The following is a 22,640-nucleotide window of genomic DNA, read 5'->3' as shown; positions in this document are numbered from 1 at the left end:
TTTCTACCTGCACATCACCTCCCAGTATCTCCGCCATCAGACCGCCCCCAACGCCGTCGTTCTCCAATTCTATGCGGGTTTCAAAAAGGCGCTGGGCCATCGCGACCTCGGGGAAGTAAGCAACCATCGGACGTAAACACGGAGTCACCGGTAACATTCATAAATAATCACCGGTCACTTCCACGTTACAATAAAACACTTCAAACTCCAGTCTGACCCATGCCTTTCAAGTTTAAAAAGCATAACTCTGCATTTTATAAACGCTCCATTAAAATTAAACAAGGAAAAATCCTCCGACAGTACTGACGCCTTACAGTCACTGCAGCAGACGCCCTGCCACAACCGACAGAAAAGAAAGCATCTTTATTTGAAATTCGACTGGCAAGAGAGGCAAACGGCGAAACCTTCCAATACAACGTAACTGGCATGCGGAAGGACTGCAAACCAAATGAATCGCAGTGAAGTTCGAATCCCATCATTTGTACGGCTCGGCACATCCGCACTTAGTTTTTAAAGCTCCAAACGTTCAAGGCAACAAGCTACAACACACAATAGAATTTACGTCGACAAACCACCAACATCTTCAGTTTCCCTTTTCACCGAAACCTAAAACATGTAACTTTCAACATACATACGCAAAATACTTTTAAACTCACGTGCATCAGCAAAGTTCAACCTGTTCGCAGCTCGCAATGCTTTGGCTAGAGTGGCAGAAGTAAGGGAGGTCCATTGGGAGGGTGTGGTGAGACGTGAGACTCCACCCACGGCGCCGATCATTGGAAGGTTTTGGGCTCAGGACGCCAGCTGTTTCGGTCCTTTACCATGTATTGATATGACACGGGCGGAGTGTGGGCTCAGCGACGGGCAGGCGATTGCTTTGGAGGAGCCACATCAGTACACAGAACAGGTGAATGTGTGGGTGACCGTGTGATCTGGCGCGGTGTTCAACTCGTCCTAGATTAGCCCGTAACTCTCCTTTCTCAATGGGATCAGAAAATGGATGTTGAGTTTCGCGGATGGATGGACTGGATACTTTATATGTTCCTTTTTTAGAGGCAAGAATAATAGTGAAAATATTACAAAATGGTTAATACCGCTGGACTCAACGGTACAACTATTCTCTGATCAGTTCGATCACGGAACCAAAAAAGAAGCAGGTTAGCGTTCTGAGGTGATGACACCTTTCAGAAATTTGCGCAGCTACAAGCAGATCTCTTCGGGGGACAGCGCGACTTCATTTGTACTGCAAATGTCTACTTGTTTGCTCTTGAGCTGGCCGTTCATTCATAACCAAAACCAGTTTATCTCAATACAGAGGGAAGAAATAAAAGTCAAGAAATAAAAAGCGCGCCATACATTAGCGTTTTCACAGGCGACACGCGACATGCTGGGACTCATGGAACTCCATGCCTGGAACTCTGTACAGCAGCGTTAATCACGGCGTCACCCATCAATTAATTGTATTATAATGTATCTTCTTAAAGTTAACGGTACAGGCAGACAATGCTATGGTGGCATTCTGGTGGCACTTCTGCCTCGGCTTGTTTGAACTCAGATTCGACCCACCTCGCGGAATGCCGTCTACGGTGATAATACGCCGTAGAGTTTATGAAGTCAGACTTGGTTGATCGTCGCATCCTTTCGTCATGTTAGTGTGATATGTTAGCGTGTTTAATACAGTATGTGCTGATAGAAGCTGATTAGTGTCTGGACAAAGAGGGAAAACCTGTGAATTTGTGCAGCAGGTGGTAAAGGAAAGTGTGACTTGTTTTTTTTAACCTAAGCAGGGAAAAATGGCATTTTGCAGTCGGTATTCGTATACTGTTTTAGATTAAAGCGTCCCTGTGAAGGGGGTGTGCCTTAATCTAGCTCTGGTGGACGGGGATAAACACCTTCAGAGACCCCCAAGCACCTACAAAAATTTGGTGCCCCATACTGTATATATGGCGGTTACCACATTTTGTTGTATTCTCAAGATTTTAAAATTATATATATATATGTGTGTGTGTTATTTTTTCTTTTAATGAGGGAGCTCATTTTTGTGGAACCAAGGTAAATTCGGCAACAGAAAATTTCTGTGGTGCCCCCCTTGCCTTGATGCCCTAAGCCAATGCTTATTTTGCTTAATGGTTATTCCAGCCCTGCCCTCCAGATTACTTAAAACTTTGGGTGTGGATGAACGAGCAGACCCCATCATCCAGGGCAGATCTCGCTCCAAACGTCTTCTTTTTCTCATGTGACGCCAATGGTAAATGGCCGTGGGTGCTGAAGCAATATCCGCCTACGTGTTGCTGCTGTATTATTTGTGGTTGCTTTGAATGATTTCTTTATAACAAGTGGATGATTTTTTTGAAAGCTGGATAGTTGTTTGTAATCGGAGCTGATCACAACAGTCGGCGTGATTCCAGATGAGTTAAACGGTGTTTCAGTGGTTTGAGCATTTGAATCCCATGCCCGGTTTGTTCCTCATGTGGAGTGTGCACGCTCTCCCCATGTCTCACGACTCCAAACACGTACCTGGCTTTATTAGCCTTAGTGTGTGATAACCAGTTCAGGGTTTGTATCGCGATCGAGTTTGTGAAAGTTATGTTATGCAAATAAGTGCCCAAACACAAAAAAAATGAAATTGAACGACAGACAGCTCGCCAAACGTTAGAGAGGATTTGACACATATTCTCTAAAGTGTTCAGGGTCCTCAACACAGAAATCAGTGCACGGGAATAAGTGCACTAAAGTTTGTTTTAGATTGTTATCATTAAAGAATCGAAACTGCCTCAATGCGGAGACTCCTGTTGAATCAGTTTCGACCGGGACGCCGCCCGCCCACAACTCAGCTCGATCCAATTAGACATCAACGCACCGTCAGTGTAAAAATAGAAACAAGTGTGGCGTTCTTACCTGAAGAAGAAATCAGGATTTATTCAGAAATAGAAAAACGTACTGGATGCCGTCTGAACAAATTCGGCGTACAGTTGTGTTCACGCGTACTTCTTAAACCGAAGCTCCACAGTGGTGCACCTTTATGAAGAACGCGAGCAGCCGCCCAGTGGAAAGCACGGGGATGGTCAAATGACGGGGTTTATGTGTTCTGTAATGCTAATCCGATCAATGCAGTCGTAACAGTTGCCTTCGTTGAAACAGTTGGATTACCTAATACATCTGCTTTTTTTCTTTCTTTTTTAATCATTCCTCTTATTATTTCGGTACACTTTGGACGCTTGCGCGATCACCGGAATTTGCAGATATGCACCTTATATTATTAAACCAGATTTTCCTCTCAGCAGAATTTGTTTAGTACAAAAACCCACGGTAGGTAATTTTTGCAAACTCTTAGTTGCCTTCCTACAGTTTAATTCACCCATCCACTGACTGAATCCTCACGGCCGCGGAGAGTGAGATACACTGCCAAAAAACCGTGGAGAGGCGGCAGAGGCTTACCAGTGGGGGGGTGCAGGGTCAGCGCAGGACACGCACCCTCACTTCACATTCATTCCAGGCCAAGGACGTGACGTGCACAATAACGATCTCTTTTTACATAAATAACTGAAGAGATTCGCCGAAGAGCAATCACCTTACACTGTTGGCTCGCGTAATGTGTCTGTGAAGTGGATGTGTGGGAGGCTATTTGGCGAACGGATTCATCTGGGAAATGTCAGGTTTTCATGAGCGGAATACACGGAGACCAAAGGACACGCAGTTTTTTTTCATTGACCTCATACAAAAGAACTTTTGAAGCCTACATCAGCAGCACTTTATGACTCAGGTTTGCTCGTTTGCAGAGCATCGGCCACGCACCAGTAGTGACGTGCGGTGAGATTCATGGCTGGTGAGGCACTGACTCCTTCAGTCAGATTTACAAATACATGAACCCAAAAGAGCAGCTTGTTCACTGTTCAGCTGGTAGCATGCACATTGACTACTACGATAGTTATGTTTCATATCTCGTTAGCATTCTTTACACACACATAAGTAAGGTACATATTTGGATAAGGAAGAACATTACATTAATAGCGGCGAGAGAGAGAGGGGAGAGAGCGCATTTGCTTGCGCCCTCCATGTGTTCTAAATTCGCCGTTGCAATTCCACAATTCATATTCATACAATACAAATAAAAATATAGAGTGGTGTACAAAGAAAACGGATTTCAATTTTGACCTTATTTTAAATATTTAGTTGTTCTTAAAAGCCTTTAATTCTGATGCTTTAATCAATTTTAATAAAGTCTGTTCAACAAAAGGATAACAAGAAAAACAAAAGAATATTTTATTTAAGGTCAAAATTTCGTTTTTAAATATTGGATTTTTTTTTTCCTTAGTCTGATCCCATTTTTTATAAAATTGAAAACCGTTTATGGCTTTACCTTTATTTGTAAATTAAGTCCATGCGCCTATCCTTCTCCACGAAAATCTCAGTCAATTTCTTGTAAAAGTCCTGTTATTTTTCTTTAGTTTTAAAACTCTTAATCTTCAATGTTGGCAGTCAGTCAGAACAAAAAAATAAAAATAAACGGACCGCTGCGGTGCACTTGACTTTCTGATATACAGTACACTAACTTATTGGCGCCCAGAGCTTCTGCGTAGAAGAACAGCAGCAACAAACACCTGTTGGGCTCACATGCGCCCCCTTCAGTGCGCCACGGTACTGTCTGCCTCGACGTGTGCCTTTTCACTGCGGTTTTATGTCCAATCAGCAAGACTGAATATGTGACACACATTCATTAAAGGTATTAGCCAGACTGTGGAAAGTCAGGGTGTATAATCATTATAATGGCGACATACAGAGAGACAGAAGCAGGCAGGTGCCAATTGCAAGCATCAACCCCGTGTGGGAGGGACAGCGCAGTCCGAGGTGAGGCTCGTTGCTACATCACCTCGTGTTTCTCCCCTGTATTTGAACAGGAAATGAGGACTATTAAAATGATCAAAAATATTGGAATCATATAGAAAATAAATTTATAGCACAGGCCAGTGGACAGATTGTTATCATTATTAGTTTTTTTTTTACTGTTCATGATTCACCTGCCTCCCCAGACTGCACATCACTGCGCACCAGTGCCCCCGTATTTGCGCGGTGAGATGCACAGCTGGAGCTCTTAGATGCGAGCTGGTGGATCTGCCCTCCTTACTCTCATGCTGCCATGACAGACACTGCCAGCAATATGAATGAAGAAGTTGGTTCAGTTTACTAAAAATACGAATGAAATTTGGAGAAGGAACGTGTTAACTGGTGTTGTCCTCTCCTGCATGTCACTGGCCATAAGCTTCTGATTTAAGAGGAAGCTGAGGTTACCTATTTATTACCAGCTGCTTATTTGTACAAATCTGTAGTAACAGGACAATCCAGCATTTTAAAATGTATAATGTTGATGGGTCAATACACCTGCACAGTAACTCAAAAGATAATGGTTCCAAATTTTAATTTCATTTGACATCTGCCTGGCCCAACGCGTCTTACACAACCAGTAAGCTCTCACACTGGTGTTCTGCACCTTGGAGGAATAAACACTAGTGCAACATGTGGAGCTCCACACTAGACAGGAAACATGTGACCAGCATGCCAGAGTTTTTCTCACTTCAAGTCAGATATCAGTCCCCATCCCCCAACTCTAATCTTTATCTCAGTGTAAGCAGGGACATCGTGGAACATCACCATTTTGTGCATGGAGGTCAGGTGTTTCCTGCCTAGTGTGGAGCTCCACACCTTCCAGCATCATCTTCTTCTTCTTCTTTCGGCTGCTCCCATTAGGGGTCGCCACAGTGGATTGTCTTCTTCCATATTTTCCACACCTGCCAGCATCTGCAGCCAGATATTGATGTTGTTTTCTGATTGCCACAGTAATGTTGTTCACAATAACGCTGGTTGATTTTTGTCACGTGGCTGAGGCACCTGATGTCAGTAATCTCACTATATAAGATGGCGGCATGGCTCCATTAGTTAATCTGTGCAGAGGACTGAAGACAAGTTGAAACAAATAAGTTTAACATTAGCTAGGGGGAAATTACTGCTATGTCCACAAAAATATGTTTTCATTTAAACATTGGTGTTTTTAGATGAAACGATCACTGTCCACACTAGCGTTTTCACATTGTTTAGGTAAATACCTCCATCCATACTAAAAGAAGCAAAAACGGATATGATGTATCCATTTACATGGGCATGTGCTCATTGGTGGAAGACTCCTTGAAGGGATGGTAACGTCATTCAATGATTGGTGCAGCACATAAATGGCAAAAAAGGTAAGGCCTTCAGAAAGACCTACAGAATTCAAACCAGATTCTTAACTGGACTGCCCCCAAAACAAGTCTCACCCCAGGGGAGCTGACCCTAAGAAAATGGGAGGCTTCATATGTGTCTAGGCCTCAAAACGGAGAATAATCTTTTAAAGCTGAAATTGAAAAAGATAGTTTTAAAATTCTTAAAATATGGCCTATAAGAGGGAGTACCGTGAAACTGCAGCTTGAACAGAGACAAGTCCCACCAGGATCTTTATAAAAGTGGATTTGTTAACAAAATTTGCAAAAGTAATAAAATACTGCTGCACTATTGCCTCCATACTCTTATAACTACAGCACGCTGGCCAGTGGACACATTCAGGATTGTCCAGTGGTGGACTCTCGACTTACATGTCCTTTAATGCCCAGGGCTTGAGGCGATTACTCTTTTATCTTATTACTGTTCTGAATTTTATCCTTGGGACTTCAGATATGTAATCTTCAGCTCCTACAGATGTTTCCCATTTCTTCTTGATAAGACTGACATTTTCACTAACAGCTATTAAGATTTTACAATCGCGAGGGCTGCTGAGATGTCCAATTTTAGGTACCACAGTGCTGTTAAACCAGACGATGGTCAAACCCCACAAGGCCTTCTTATGTGTGTCTTTGATGAACTGCATCTGAAAGGCCTCCTGTGAATTCATATAAATGACAGATTCGGATGATTAAGAGATTCTGTGATGGCAAATGAACGACAGGGCTGGAACGTGTTGGAAGTGGAGCTCAAATGCTGGTGAGTCAGGCGCTGCTCATCAGTATTCTTTTCCACAGGTCCTTCAGCTGTGGCGGAGAGTTAGAGGACGACTGCAGCTCTGATTTCAGCCCGGTCATTACTTTAGAAAGGATGGGATTTCTGAAGGATGAAGCCTAGTTTGTGCTGCCATATTGGAGCCCTGCAGATATCTTTTTTAAAATTTGGAGTCAAATATATGTCAGATTTTAAAACCGTCATATATGTTTACATGAGTACAAACAGAAAGGGTAAATCTTGAAATGAAATCAGCGTTTACTAATGCAAGCACATTGGGGTAATGCTGGGGCAGAAGTGGCATAGAGTTGTCCTAGAACACGGCCGGCCCGTGTGATATCCTGCGTAGTAGGAAAGTGGCACCAGCCTACACTCTGGACATCTGCGAATTCATGAACCAAACAGGATCAGCGGAGAGAAGAGACACAGACAAAAACTGGTGGGTAAAAGGTGCAAGTGCTGCACGACAAAAAGGCAGTAGTGTCAGGCAGACTTTGATTCACAGTCCTTCTTCAGAAATAAATAAAAACAAAAAAAAGGAAAAATTTGGTGTATTTACAAAAACAGTGAACTCTTACAAAAACTACACACGCACACACTGCAGCAATGAAGGTAGAACTCCTTTATCTCAGGCTCAAGAAGCTCCTCCAACGGGAAAAGAATAAAGAAAAAAAATGCACAAGAAGAAAAAAGCAAGTGTGTGTATACAGTAATCCCTTGTTGTATCGTGCTTTGACTTTCGCGGCTTCACTCTATCGCGGATTTTATCTGTAAGCATATCTAAATATATTACACGGATTTTTTGCTGCTTCATGGGTTTCTGCGGACAATGGGTCTTTTTACTTCTGGTACATGCTTCCTCAGTTGGTTTGCCCAGTTGATTTCATACAAGGGACGCTATTGGGGGATGGCTGAGAACCTACCCAATCAGAGCACGCAGTTAAGTTCCTGTGTGCTGATTGGCTCAGCGATGGAGCGCCGAATTTGATTCCGCTGTGTTAACCAGGAAGTCTCGTCTCGCTCATTCAGCATCAACGTGTTTCACTTTGTAAAGACTTAACTTTTGTGGTCTTTTTTGTTTATCTTTGTGCATAGTCAAGCCCTTCGTTATGGCTCCAAAACGATCTGCTCCTGCTACTGCTTCCGGGGCCATGCCCAAGCGCAAACGGAAGATGCTAACGATTGCCGAAAAGGTAAAAGGCAGGGTACAGCTACACCGCTGTAGGACGCCATTACGGCATCAATGAGTCCATGATTCTTTTTATTTAAAAAGGAGGAAAAGCATATAAGATCTGCGACCGCAGTGTTCTTTAACCAGGGCACAAAACGAGTTGTAAGTGGATGTAATAAGGCGGTAGTCTGGATGGAATCTGCTTTAGGGATTTGGATTGAAGACTGCTGGAAGAAGAACAACGGCGGTGCTACACAGTCGCCTGAAAAGGCTCCTTTAGAAGAGCTGTAACGCTCTCCTTTGTTGTGCAGTAAAATTAAACTCATCGTTATCGGACAAGTCATCGTGTCATTGTTAGTGAGTAACCATAATTAATTTTCTATGTACAGTACTTATTACATGTACATAGTTTAGTGTCACTGTACACACATTTTACTGTATACAATTTTTCTTGCATTGTACGTATTTATTGCTGGTGGCCTGTCTGTCGAAATGGCTGAAAGATATGTGATATTGGAGACGCTCAATATCTTTAAAATAATATTTAGGTTTTACTGTATATAAACAGTGTGTTTACATACGTACATAATTTCAACGAATCTTACCTAATATCTAAGAGAATACAAAGGGTTTATGCTGTATAATTGTGCGGGAAATGTTTATAATAGTGTGGGAGAGTTTATAAGGGCTTAAAATATATAAAAATAACCATATGACCATATGGTTTTTACTTTGCGGATTTTCACCTTTCGCAGGGGGTTCTGGAACGCAACCCCCGCGATCGAGGAGGGATTACTGTATACAAAAAGAAAAAAAAACAAGTGCACCAATCCCAAAATCAAAAATATACCAACAACAAATAAGTATATATACCTCCACCAAAATTATCACTTGGAGATATGTATGTACAGTAATCCCTCCTCCATCGCGGGGGTTGCGTTCCAGAGCCACCCGCGAAATAAAATCCGCGAAGTAGAAACCATATGTTTATATGGTTATTTTTATATTGTCATGCTTGGGTCACAGATATGCACAGAAACACAGGAGGTTGTAGAGAGGCAGGAACGTTATTCAAACACTGCAAACAAACATTTGTCTCTTTTTCAAAAGTTTAAACTGTGCTCCATGACAAGACAGAGATGACAGTTCCGTCTCACAATTAAAAGAATGCAAACATATCTTCCTCTTCAAAGGAGTGCGCGTCAGGAGCACAGACTGTCAGAAAGAGAGAGGAAAGCAAACAAATCAATATGGCTGTTTGGCTTTTAAGTATGCGAAGCACCGCGGCACAAAGCTGTTGAAGGCGGCAGCTCACACTCCCTCCGTCAGGAGCAGAGAGAGAGAGAGAGAGAGATAGAGAGAGAGACAGAGTTTGTTTTTCAATCAAAAATCAATACGTGCCCTTCGAGCTTTTAAGTATGCGAAGCACCGTGCAGCATGTCGCTTCAGGAAGCAGCTGCACAGAAGGTAGCAACGTGAAGATAATCTTTCAGCATTTTTAGACGAGCGTCCGTATTGTCTAGGTGTGCAAACAGCCCCCCTGCTCAATCCCCCTACGTCAGGATCAGAGAAAGTCAGCGCAAGAGAGAGAGAAAAGTGAGTTGGGTAGCTTCTCAGCCATCTGCCAATAGCGTCCCTTGTATGAAATCAACTGGGCAAACCAACTGAGGAAGCATGTACCAGAAATTAAAAGACCCATTGTCCGCAGAAATCCGCGAACCAGCAAAAAATCCGCGATATATATTTAAATATGCTTACATATAAAATCCGCGATGGAGTGAAGCCGCGAAAGGCGAAGCGCGATATAGCGAGGGATCACTGTACAAAAAATATGTACAGAAAGAATATTTACAATGCCGTCAAAAATCACAACTGCTCCTTCAATTGCTCAGTAGTGCTTGCCACCTTGACTTTTGGTCCACTGACAACCCCTGTTGGCCAGCAACTCCTTAAATATCTCCGGCCAATCTGCCTGCCACCCCCGTGTACTCCACGCACCTATCAGGTAGACGCTGGCTCATGCCACACCCCAAGCAACTTTGTATTTAAAATCGAACCCCTGCCGGTCACGCGTGTGCGTAGAGTCACCCTCTGGATGGCTGACGGCTATGTTGAGCTCAAGCACACCAGTTGGTAAATCTAATTTATTTACAATACGGGATCCCAAAGCAAATGCCGGCTTTTTCTTTCAGGTGCGCCGCACGTTAAACCGTCTGCACTGGGCAGGCTGCGAGGACACCGGCGTGTAAAAATGAAATGAGTCTTACACACATTGAGGGAGTTGGAGTTTCACATGGAGGTGGGCAGCTTGTTCCACTAGCTATGAGCTACACCTGAAAAGGGTCTGGACTGAGATGTTACAGTATACCACCCCGAAGTAGCATCACCAAGAAGTCTTTCGTCAGCAAATCTGAATGGTTGAGAAGGAGCATAGGACCTCACCAGTGTCTCCATTTATAGAGGTGCTGACCCACTGACTACTCTGCAAGCAAGTATGAATGATTTGAACTTAACATGTTCCACTCCAGGAAGCCAGTGTTGTGAACTGAAAGCAGTGGGACCACCCAAGTGGGAGAAAAGTTATGGGGACTGGCGGAAAGATCTAAGAAGTCCTGCAAAATCCTGGGTGGTAGCAAAGAAGTGCAACTCTATGCCATATCATGGAGAGCATGCAGCCATGAAACTAGCAAAGCTGCCATGTCCTTTAAAGATAAGGCATTGCCAATGGGAGTGCTCATGGGATGGATGGCCTCAGGGTTTTTTTTTTGACCATGGCTCTTAAAATCAGCAGAATGCAGCTGCCAGGGAGTTCAAGTGGCCAGAGCATGGAGAAAGATCAAGCAGTGAGTGGAAGAGGATTGTAATGCTTGGGCCCAGTGGGCAAACCAACCCACCTGGATGAGAGTGGCCAGAATTTGGAAGGGCCTGGGCCTATGGGGCTGCTAGGTCTGTATTTACTGGATACTAGCTGTCCCCCACGGCTCCGCCTGCATATTAGTGAAAATGGATAGTGAGAAGGGCCCTGCCCGGCTCCCCACTCCTGACGTCACGCTTCCCCCTCCCCTTGGCCTGCAGCCTCTGTCTCAGATTAGTGCGAATATATCGCTGCAGCAAGCGAACTATGATTCTTAGTGCGATGAAAGAAGTTGCAAAATCAACCAGAATGTTCAAGCAAATTACAGAAAAAAACCTGATCTAAATCCGTTAAGAACTTCTCTTGTAAACGTGGACAGACAGACGTTGGATTTTATATTTATAGAGAGAATTGGTGTTTTTCCTTTGATCATCTGTAACTTTTCTATTTCAGGTAATGGAACTTTGATTTTTGATAAAGGTCTTCACTTAGGAAGTAGCGTATTGGGCTACAAGAGGCACTGGGGTGTTTGGAAGGTGGGCAAGTAGCCCGAACACTCCGCCTGATACCTGCAGAGCAGTCAGGCCTCGTTTTTTATCTTTTTGGGGCGGCACGGTGGCGCAGTGGTAGCGCGGCTGCCTCGCAGTTGGGAGACCCGGGTTTGCTTCCCGGGTCCTCCCTGCGTGGAGTTTGCATGTTCTCCCCGTGTCTGTGTGGGTTTCCTCCGGGCGCTCCGGTTTCCTCCCATAGTCCAAAGACATGCAGGTTAGGTGGATTGGCGATTCTAAATTGGCCCTAGTGTGTTTGTGTGTGTCCTGCAGTGAGTTGGCACCCTGCTCAGGATTGGTTCCTGCCTTGTGCCCTTTGTTGGCTGGGATTGGTTCCAGCAGACCCCCGTGACCCTGTAGTTAGGATTCAGCGGGTTGGAAAATGGATGGATGGATGTTTTTATACATTTGGGTTCCCCCATGGATCATCTCTCTTACATGCGTTTTTAACAATTTTAGACCTCTATTGTAGAGGCATGCATGTTCCCCATCGTGCTATGAAGCTTCAAGTAGAATTTCTCAGCCCTGTTCTTGACTTTGCCTCATTGATCACCATATTTTATTGCAGTGCAGCCCTTAGTCACTGAAAACCATCCATCCTTTCATCATCTTTATTTCAGGCTCACAAAGAGCCTCTTGCTACATAAAATGTGGTGGCCAGCCTTGGATGGGACTTCCAGACCATCACACCAGAATGACTTAGAGACCCCAGCTAGCCTACCACTCTCATACATCTCTGGCAGCGGGTAAGAAACTGAGCATCCAGTAAAAAGAGGGTGGCAGTGAAACTGAGGCTCTGAAGCCGTGTAGCAGCAATGCAAACCACTGCACCTCCATTCTGTAAGTAATGTCGCCTTATTTTATATTACCTGTGGCAAGATATTAGGCTTGACACTGAAAGTCGTAAATATCCAGCGAGGTGAACTGAAGGAGGCACCACATGTGAGTGGACACAAGCTGCGCTTTGCAGAATGTCATCACCAGCCTCCTCCACAGTGCAACTGAATCACACAAAGAGCGGCAGCCTTTCCAGTTGCTCACTTCCATCTTTAAGTATCTCACTTTGTAACTTCGCTGTCATCCCTGTTATTTCCCCCTCTGCTTCAACTGTAAGAAAAATCTGTAAACAGTTGTACTACAGATGAGTCCCTGAGTCCCGGGGGCAGTTCTTGCTTTAGAAAGGCACTATAGAAAGTAAAGGTATATGCCTGAAAGCTGCTCTCAGTCTCGTTTGGCTCGTGTGACTGTTTCGCCAAGCTACACTGATGATGATGATAATGTCACATCTGACCTCAGCTTGCCAAGATTGCACTTGTGGTATAATTTAAATTTTCATAAGTACATTAGTCAGAAAGATCATCTCGGGGCAGACGCAGAATGGAATGGGAAGCACAGAGAGGACAAGCTGCTGTCCAGAGTGTGAAAGAGAAGCCCACCTTGGTAAGCTGAGGGTACTGCACGCCAGACTGATCTGTAATTCATTCACAAAAATGAAATGTATAAAAACAATTAAAACTTTAACATAAAAAACTGTTTTGAGCCCCTTAAAGTGTCACTGTGCTTAACCTGCCACCACTGGGGGTGGACATTGACCTCATGAAGAAGTCGTGGTTGGTGACACAGGCCAGCAAAAGTCCCGCCAAGCAGTAGGTGACACCAAGGAGCTCTTGCTGCATGTTAGGGTGGATAGGTAGGTGGCATGAGGGTGTCTGACCCTTTACCTAAACCCTGTCATGCAGGAAGCCTTGGCGGGACAAACCTAAAACTTTCAGAGGGTGCTCCGGACACTAGAGGTGATTCCAGGGCTTGGCTCCTTAGGGAATCTTGGCCAGGAGTCATAGGCTGCTTCATGATGATGGCATAGGATCATCAAGGAGAGAGGTGGTGCCGTCAGAGTGTGAAGAGTATTGTGGTGGGCAAGTGGGTAAGTCACCCCACCTGTCAGTCTGGAAGAAGACCCTGAAACAGCCGGGCCCAATGGGGCACCTAGGATTTGCCGTGTCCTGTTTTATATGACACTTTGTATTGTGCCATTATTCTATTGCTTGCCAGCTTCACTGTTACCCTGCTCTACATCAACAGCTATAAAAAATGGATGGATTGTTCATTCCTCCCATGCATGTTTTAATAAGTAAATCAATGTATTTGCTGCTCTCCATGTTCACATTATGCAGTAAATAAATTTGTTATTTTAAAACAGTTTCCAATTGACCCAGTGTGAGGGCAAGAAAACAAAGCCCAAATCAAGAATAACATGAGTACCTTGGGCTGAGAACTCCAGCAGCAGCACAGCAGACATCAACCTTTAAGAAAAGGGGTCAGGAGCTGCAGCCTTCCCTGGCAGCAACATGCAGAGGGCAGAAAGCAGACACCAGGCCTGCCTGTTAAGAGAGCAATCGAAACTTTGGGATGAAACCAAACAATTCAACAAGATACAAATCAGCTAAGTGAGGTACAAATTATAGACAAGAAAGGGCTACCCTTGGAGTTGTGAAGGAGAAGTACTAACCTCTGTGCCATGTTTGTTCTGTGATCAGGCCAGGAAGAGTTGGAAATCCTGTCCTTCCACTTTTGAACCCTGGTGCCTTTCCCCATAACACGCCAGTGTATCATGAGGCCTGGCTACTGAAACCCAAGGAGTTAGGAACTCAGAGTATCTAAGGAAGAATGTGGTGGCAATGTGGACTGAACAAAGGATGTGACCTGGTTGAGTACGTGAAGTGGGGTGTAGAAGTCCTCTAGTGGGGCCGTAGTGTGGATTTATGGAGGTAGCTTGGACCTCAAAGTTGATCTGTCATTGAATAAGAGCTATTGATTCATCTTCAGATAAGACTTGAGGTAAACTTTAATGTGATCAAGATCCCTCAACAGGTTTTCAGAAAGCTGAATGATGAGTCTTCATGTGCAGTTTGGGCTTTTGATGCCCATGTCACCAGTCAGCCTTTACACCTCACAACTCCAGAAATCAAGCTCTGGCCAGAAAGGCCAGTCGGTCATTTTCTAACCTGCCGAGTTCTAAACAGGGTTGTAGGGGCACGCTGAAGCCTAACCCAGCTAGCATTGGGTGCAACGCAAACCTTGGACAGGGCGCCTGTCCATTTTAGGGCAAACACACACCACACAGGCTAATTTAGGATTGCCTATCCATCTAACCTGCATGTTTTTGGACTGTGGGAGGAAACTGGAGCACCTGGAAGAAACTCACGCAGACACGGGGGAGAACATGAAACCTCCATGCAGGGAGGACTTGGGACATGAACCCTGGTCTTCTTACTGTGAGGCAGAAGCGCTAACGCCGTGCCACCATGCTGCCCACAGAATACAAAGTTCTGTCTCTAAGTTTTCACTATCACAAGAGAAATGAGGCCACCACCCAGCTCCTATAAGGGTCTTTCTTAAGGTTTGAATGACGTGAAAAAAGGCAGCACATGCAAAGAAATTATAAAAAATATGACATGTAGAAATCAAGGGAAGAGTCGACTAGTCGCCGGCTGTGTGTACCCAGGAACACTGAGCGCCAGTCGTATGGGAAGTCAAGGTGACAGCCACTCGGCGGTAAGCTGTGACAAAGTCGCCTGAACCCCTGGTACTCACAGAGACTTCATTTCTCATTTTCAGAAGCTTTTTAATTGAGCAGTAGACATTTATATACACCTGTATGTTTCTTTGTTGAATCCTGCTTATTCTAGGAAAGGGTGCCACAAGAAATCAATCCCACGGGAGACAGCCATCCATCACCGGCCACACTCAAGTGCACACGCATTATCGAAACACCCGGACCATAATATCATCATCATCATCATTTAATTAAAACAGGAGCCAGGGATGCTAAAAAACTGAAAAATCATCTCTTACCTCTGGAATATTACTGTACAGTTGTCCCCTCCATGATCCATCCATCCATCCATCTGACCAGAAGCTTTTGTCCTCTTCAGGCTTTGCTGGTCTGCCTGTCCCGCCTGCTACAAAGTAAGAAATCACTGCACCAGAATCTCTCCCGGCTCTCCCTCACCACCTCCTTCGCTCTCATCTGACACTTGTGTGAAGCGGCTGCCTGCCTCCTGCGTCTGCCTGACGTCAGCAGAGATTACTGCAGCAGAGACCTGTAGGCCAGAGAGGTACTCTGGGGCTTGGTTAAAATGTCCAAATTGTGAGGTGACTGAAATGAAGGAGAATTCCCGGGAATCACTCCAGATGGGCAGGCTCATGAAACCTTCAGAAAGATAATGAAGGTATGGTGAGCAGGTTCACACCTTTCTATTGGTCAGCGTTTGCAGCAGGGAATCCGCCAGCCTTTGTGCTGAGGACAGCAGAGCTCAGCACGTCAAGCTTCGAGTTAAAAAGTCCCAAGCTTCACTTTCTGTGGCCTCTATCTGCGTCCCAAGCACAGTGCCAGTTACATATTTATTGCTTCTCAGATTTTTGCAGTGGGTGCACAGGTCCTAGTAAGGGCCGCTGGGGACTGAGCAGCCAGGTCTTGTTTTATTTTTTAGTTCCCTTGCCAGATCTGCCCTTCAAGGTAGTTTGTGACTTTGGCCGCTTGCAGCGTGTCGTATTTGCTTCACAGATACAGATCAGACTGAATCTTTGTTGATCAGAGGGGATAAACCTTAAAATTCACGAGCCATCAAGTGCAGGCTCACTGTGAAGTGAAGGGAAGCTTTCTGCTTTGACACCCACCTCTGGACTCGACGCTGCAGGTATAACTCAGGGTGATACATGCAGGTTCAGCACTGTGAAGTCTTCATTGATGGAATGAGAACATGCTACGTACACTTAAGCATTACTCCAGAGTCAGCAGCCGTGTGCATCTCTTGATTTAAGGGAACTCAGCCAAGTGCTTGCAAGTTTGCCCGTACTAAATCTCAGCTCACTGAAACAGCAGGTCCTGCAACATCAGCATACTATGCATATTAAGCTTCGCACATCATAAATCACCCCGACTTTAGGGAAAAGCTGAGCCATTCTGTCTGATGCAGGTACGGCGAATAGTCCACCCTCCGCCTGGCTAAGTCAGCCATTGTGCTAGAGCAACATGGTGGGGCTGCTGGCCTGCAGAGAGTGCAGCAGTGTAAACTAACCCCAGCCTGTAAATCACAACACCCGCCTGATTGATCGGTGACTTTGGACAATCTGTGCGTTTCCATCAGAAAATACTAATGAGGTTGGAGACTATGGGAATGAAATCCAAATTTCCCTCTGGGATAATAAAAATCTGCCTGAGCTGACCTAATCTAATATGTTGTAGCGAGGCATTTCAGAGGGATTTGCTGAAAATTAGTGAGGAGGCTGTAAATCGGACCAATTTTGATTGAATGCCAAGCTCAAATGTTGAAAGAGATTTGTTTTGTAACATCCTCCGTGACTCTCTATTCCATCTTTTTCTGTATTAATCAGGGCAGCATCTTCTCTGGCCTCTTCACAGCCACACATCGCAGCTTAGAGCTGCCATCAACAAAAATGGCCTGGAATGGCAGCGTCCACGATGAAAACAAATAAATAAATAAAACTAAGATGTTAAAAATGAATAAGTATAGAATTAAAAGAAAGACACCAAATAATAACACTTATCAAAACTCAAAAGTTATCATAATAAGACTAAAACTGAACTTATGTGTGTTGTGATAAAAGAGCAGCTGAAATCAGCCCGGTAGGAGTGGACGAGTGTGTCATGTGATGGATCAATGGCTGCAAGTTACCATTAGATAGGCTGATGGTCATGAGTCGCCACTAGGTGGACCAATGAACATGAATGTGATGGACCGATGATCACGAGTCATTATTTGATGGACCGATGATCACAAGTCGTCAATGATGGGCTGATGGCCCCATCCAGGGTCATTTGTGTCCTGTACTGCCACATGTCACACATTTGCTTTAAAGAAGTTTTTTGGGGGCTCAAAGCAGAATGACACAACAGGGACAGGTCACGTGGAAGCACATGTACGAATGTCTCTTTGTCTTCCAGCTCAAGAGTGGAGGAGGATCTCTTTAAAGAACACTGACATCACTTCCAGAACCCTCCAGAGATCCTGCCCCTTCTGGAGTCGGCACCACGGTGACCAGAAGTCGACATTCATCCTTGGGCCTGTGACCGCTGGAGCGACACTAGCCCACGAGTGCTATTTACGAAAGCCTGGAAGGTTCCACAGCTTTTTTCCTTTGTGTTTTTTTTGGCCTTGCTGCTAATAAACGGGTATCTCCTGGAGACAACAACACTTTATCATGTCCTGACACAGACCCTTAATGAATTAAATTCAGAGACCTGGAAAATGAATGTATGGTTGGATATCAAAGAAAGAATGCAGAAATGTTTGATAAGACAGTCATGTTGTCATTTTTTTCTTTTAATACAAATCAAAACTCATTAATCTTTTCTTGCCAGTACAGTATGTACAATTTCCACAAATTCTAGGAGATGATAACTTGACAGGCCTTGATGTGAGCAGTGCCACTGCCAGTGCCCTTGTCCACGCACTCATTACTTGGAGTGCCAGCAGAAGAGGAGGAACCTGTGACCGTCGGTCTTTTCCTTTAATGGTTCCCCTCCCTGTGTGCAGGTTTTGGACCATCGTTCTGCAAGTAAAGCCGATGTTGCATTATGTGATTTCTAGTCACCGGACCATGTCAATTTACAGGACTGGAAATCGCCAGGTGTGTCACATTTAGGGACTATGTGACGACTTTCCAGCATAGTCCAGCTCGGCCTTTGCTGTGACAGCCAATAACATGTTGCCTGAAGGGCCGGCGCTGTTCGAAGTGTTAACGGGTACGGTGATTTCGCCTGCCTTCACCATCTTTTTTTTTTTTAATTTATTTTTCCATTCTGCACTTCTGGATGCACAGAACTCCAACCTCCGACTAAAGGCAAACTCAAGCCTGTTTGATTTTGTTGGAGCAGGTCACTGGGTAAGTCACATTACTTGACCAGCTTCACAGGAGCACACCTCCAACTTACTAAGAAAATGAAGGCTTCAACTGAAAGTCGCCTTAACTGTTTGCCATGGGTTAGTTGACTTGGGGAGCTTTTTGTTGAATGGATGGCACCTCACTGAATTACGATTGGAGACATGACATGAATTACTCAACAAGAGCCACCATGACACTAGCATCAACTGAGGAAGAGGAGGGTAAATGAGGGCTGAATACCACATATGTGTCTTGAAGAAGTAGATTCAAGGTGCTGCACCAGAAAGCTCACATCTTAAGAAGTGCAATGATGAAGTGTGCGCTCTGTTCAGAGCGGAGCCACAGGGACAACTCACAGCACAGCCGACATAAGTGCCATGGCTACATACAGAACAACATGAGACATTCATTTTTGTGTCATATCTCCTTCCCAAAGGACCCGACTGATTGAACTCGGGAGAATGGCGGCTTCTGACGCAAACTCAACAACCAGTGCTTGATGAGGTGGGGATTTGTGGTGCAAATTGTTTTTTAATGGAAAACTGTCTAAATAAAGGAGTGAAGAAACAAAAAAAAAGCTCTCGCTCTGGATCTAACAAAATTGAAATAATCAAGATGCAGAGTGACGGCTAAATGTGGTGGGATGCACAGATGACACGCATGACAGTGCCCATCCTAATGCAGCCAGTGAAGGACCATCTATTACAGAGGTAACGAACCTGGGGTGCCCACCTCCACAGGGGGTGTGAGATGGCATCTCAGGTGGTGTGACGAAGAAGAAGAGTGCGTCGTGATTTGCCAAAATAGAGCGAGGTGCGTTGTCCGACTTGATCACGTTGCAGTCAGTGTCTTGCAGTGTGTCGTCGTTCATCGATCATTTATTAGTTAGCGCTCCTATTCTATGAAATGGAAAGAATCAAGCATTGCAAGTGCAATTGTCATCTGTGAATGAGCCACAGAAATGTGTGTTCTTGTGGGTTCCTTGCTCAAGTGTTCGTAAAGACGAAAAACGTTTTTCAAGAGAATGGATTATAGACCCTGCAATGACTGGTAGAGAAGGGTGAGATCAAGTATTGATTTCTGTGCAAGTCCTGACTGTGAAATGTCACTGATTTTGAGGTTTCTTTGACATTTTTGAGGGGGGGGGGGGGTTTGCTGGGTGGGGGTCAAGGGGGACTGAATTGGATGTAACACCTGCCGTTTACCCTCAGCCCATCTCTCCTGCTGGCTGTCCTGGCAGTAGCACAGCAATTTTAACTGTGTGGCACATCTGTTCTTGAACTTGCAGTGCAGGCGTTATTGAGGGACAAAGCTTATTGACTGTGTTTCAGTGTTTAGCGGCGTACCAACAGCCATTGCTTCATGAGGGTCTCCAATCCCCCTAACCCCTAGATCACTGATTGTTTGTCATTTCCTCACGGTGCTTGATGCTTTGTGAAATACCACAACCCCCGGTTTGTCAATCAAGCATCTAAGCTTCGTGGGGGACACATTTACAAGATTATTGAGATTTATAAAGGTAAATTGCTCAGTTTATATTTACATTTTATGCACCAAGTTAAAAGCTCATTTTTATTCTGTTTCTTCACCTACTGTACTGTATGTGGTTCTTGACTTCTTCATCTGCAAATGTGACGTCATTTTTGTAAGGGCACAAACACAATTCAGACATTTTCTAGGGATGTGGAGCAGAGAAAAAGTTGGCCTATCAGTCCATAGTTTATTTCCCACAAGTAAACCATTGATGATCTTTTCATTTTCTGACCTTTGCTTTCTTTCTTTAATGATATCTTGGGGAACTGGAGCCAGAAAACATCTGGAAAAGGGTAGGACAATGGTCATTTGAAGGGCTTTGTGGGAGGCCGATACTTGTATTTGTTGAATGATTTAGTTTCCTGTGGGGCTCTGCGGCAGAATACCTTGAAAAGCACTTCACATGTGCAATCTGGGCGATTACAAAATCTGGACCATCAGGCACAAGGAGGCAACTTAACGTGGCAGGGCACAAACGCTCACTTGGCACTGGACATTTTAGACACCACCTGAAATGTCTTTAAGGCGTGGGACTGACTGGGATAAGGGGCACTACTGTGCATCTAACGGGCCTGTGAAGTCTTCATTACAGTTATACCTTAAAGACGAATCACAGATTACAAAAAGAAAAATGACGTACAAGACACACTGGCCAATAACAATGCCAACCTAGCAGAGGAACTTAACAGTTTCTTTGCATGGTTTGACAAGGACAATAACCAGCCTCCAGTCAGCTTTGAGCTAAACGGAGACTCACAGCTTTTGGTCGTACACATACATGATGTGCGGCGGGCACTCGAAAACATCAATACAAGGAAGGCAGCAGGTCCTGATAATGTGCAAGGACGTGTGCTCCAGGCCTGCGCTGACCAATTAGCGGAGGTATTTACACACATATTCAACCTCTCTCTCTCCTCAGCTGTAGTCCCCTTGTGCCTGAAATCCACAACCATTGTACCTGTTCCCAAAAAACCGAAGATAACCTGTCTTAATGACTATCGACCAGTTGCTCCCACCCCTGTCATCGCAAAGTGCTTTGAACGACTGGTAATCACCCACATCAAAGCCTCCATCCCAGCTGATCTAGACTAACACCAGTTTGCCTATCGGTCAAACAAATCAGCTGAGGACGCCATCTGTGTGGCTATACATGCTGCCCTCTCGCACCTGGAAAAACCAAACGCCTATGTTAGGATGCTCTTCATTGACTACAGCTCTGCATTTAATACCATCATACCTAACCAGCTGATCCAAAAACTCTTGCAACTAGTTACTGGATTTTCTCACCAACCGCCCCCAGTCTGTCAGGATGGGCAAACACACATCCTCCACCCTAAGCCTGAGCACTGGTGTGCCGCAAGGATGTGTACTAAGTCCCCTTCTCTATGCACTCTTCACCCATGACTGTCAACCCATCTACCAATCAAACATTATTGTTAAATTTGCAGATGATATAACTGTCATCGGGCTTGTAACAGACAACAGTGAAGCTGCATATAGGGAAGAGGTTCAGAATCTGACAGAATGGTGCAACATCAACAACCTGGTCTTAAATACCAAAAAGACCAAAGAAGTTATTCTGGACTTTAGGACCACTAAAAAGACCAATCACAGTCCGATAACAGTCAATGCAGATGCTGTGGTGAGAGTTTCCAGCTTTAAGTTTCTAGGAGTCACCATCTCGGAGGACCTGTCCTGGGCCGACAACAACTTGGCTATAATAGGCAAAGCACAACAACGCCTCTGTTTTCTCAGGAAGCTAAGGAGAGCTGACCTCCCCCAGAAGCTGCTGGTTAATTTCTATAGATGCACTATAGGGAGCATTTTAACTAACTGCATGATGGTCTGGTACAACAGCTGCACCAAAGCTGCTAAAGAAGCCCTGCAGCGGGTCGTAAAAACAGCAGAGGCCATTATAGGGACTGAACTGCCATCACTCGAACTCTTGTATAAGACTCGCTGTGTGAGAAGGGCCAAAAACATTCTCAAGGACAAAACTCACCCTGGAAATTCTTTGTTTGAGCTCCTCCCGTCAGGCAGACGCTTTAGGTCAATCTGTGTACGCACAAACAGACTAAAAAATAGCTTTTTCCCATCTGCCATAAACTTTCTGAACTATGAATCTCCTCAGTTTGAGACCATTTTTAATTGAACATGTGCAATAAACTATATTGGTAATGTGCAATATACTAATGTAATACTGTAGAATATGTAATGTACTATTCATTAACAGGTGCAATAACAATTTATGTTGCTGTACTTTGAGCAATAATAATAATTTGCTCTGGTTACTTGATCACTTAACCCTGTATATGACATATTTGGAATTATTTGACTTTTCTTTAAATGCACCTTGGGGCTGTCACAAAAAGTAATTTTGTTGTGTTACACAATGACAATAAAGTGCTTGAACTTGAACTTGAAGACCGAAAATCAAGTCATTGAAAAAAGAAAGAAAAACTTGTGTAGACAAGGGTAGAATGTGCAAAGCTGAGCACGACCTCGCCTGAGCAGAGATTTGGACTGTAGACATGCACTGTACATATGTAGCTAATATATCGGAAAATGGATTTGGATTTCAAAAAAGATAGCAAAGAAAAAA

At 44.4% G+C, this 22,640-nt stretch overlaps 1 protein-coding gene across 3 annotated transcripts in view; it reads right to left on the bottom strand.

Annotated features, from left to right (window-relative positions):
- gdpd4a (glycerophosphodiester phosphodiesterase domain containing 4a) overlaps positions 1-15,615 on the bottom strand; it is a 76,476-nt gene extending 60,861 nt beyond the window's left edge. The window contains exon 1 of one of the 3 annotated variants that reach the window (XM_028800379.2): positions 15,452-15,615. The gene's annotated coding sequence lies outside the window, so the exon portion shown is untranslated. Of the gene's footprint in view, positions 1-656; positions 725-2,898; positions 3,044-15,451 lie in introns of those variants that run through there. The other 2 variants (XM_028800377.2, XM_028800376.2) reach the window with 2 other exon arrangements.
- Positions 15,616-22,640: the final 7,025 nt, after the last annotated feature.

Source organism: Erpetoichthys calabaricus, chromosome 4 (genome assembly GCF_900747795.2).
Source record: "Erpetoichthys calabaricus chromosome 4, fErpCal1.3, whole genome shotgun sequence".
Lineage (NCBI taxonomy): Eukaryota > Metazoa > Chordata > Cladistia > Polypteriformes > Polypteridae > Erpetoichthys > Erpetoichthys calabaricus.
This window is presented reverse-complemented; position numbering and strand designations above follow the sequence as displayed.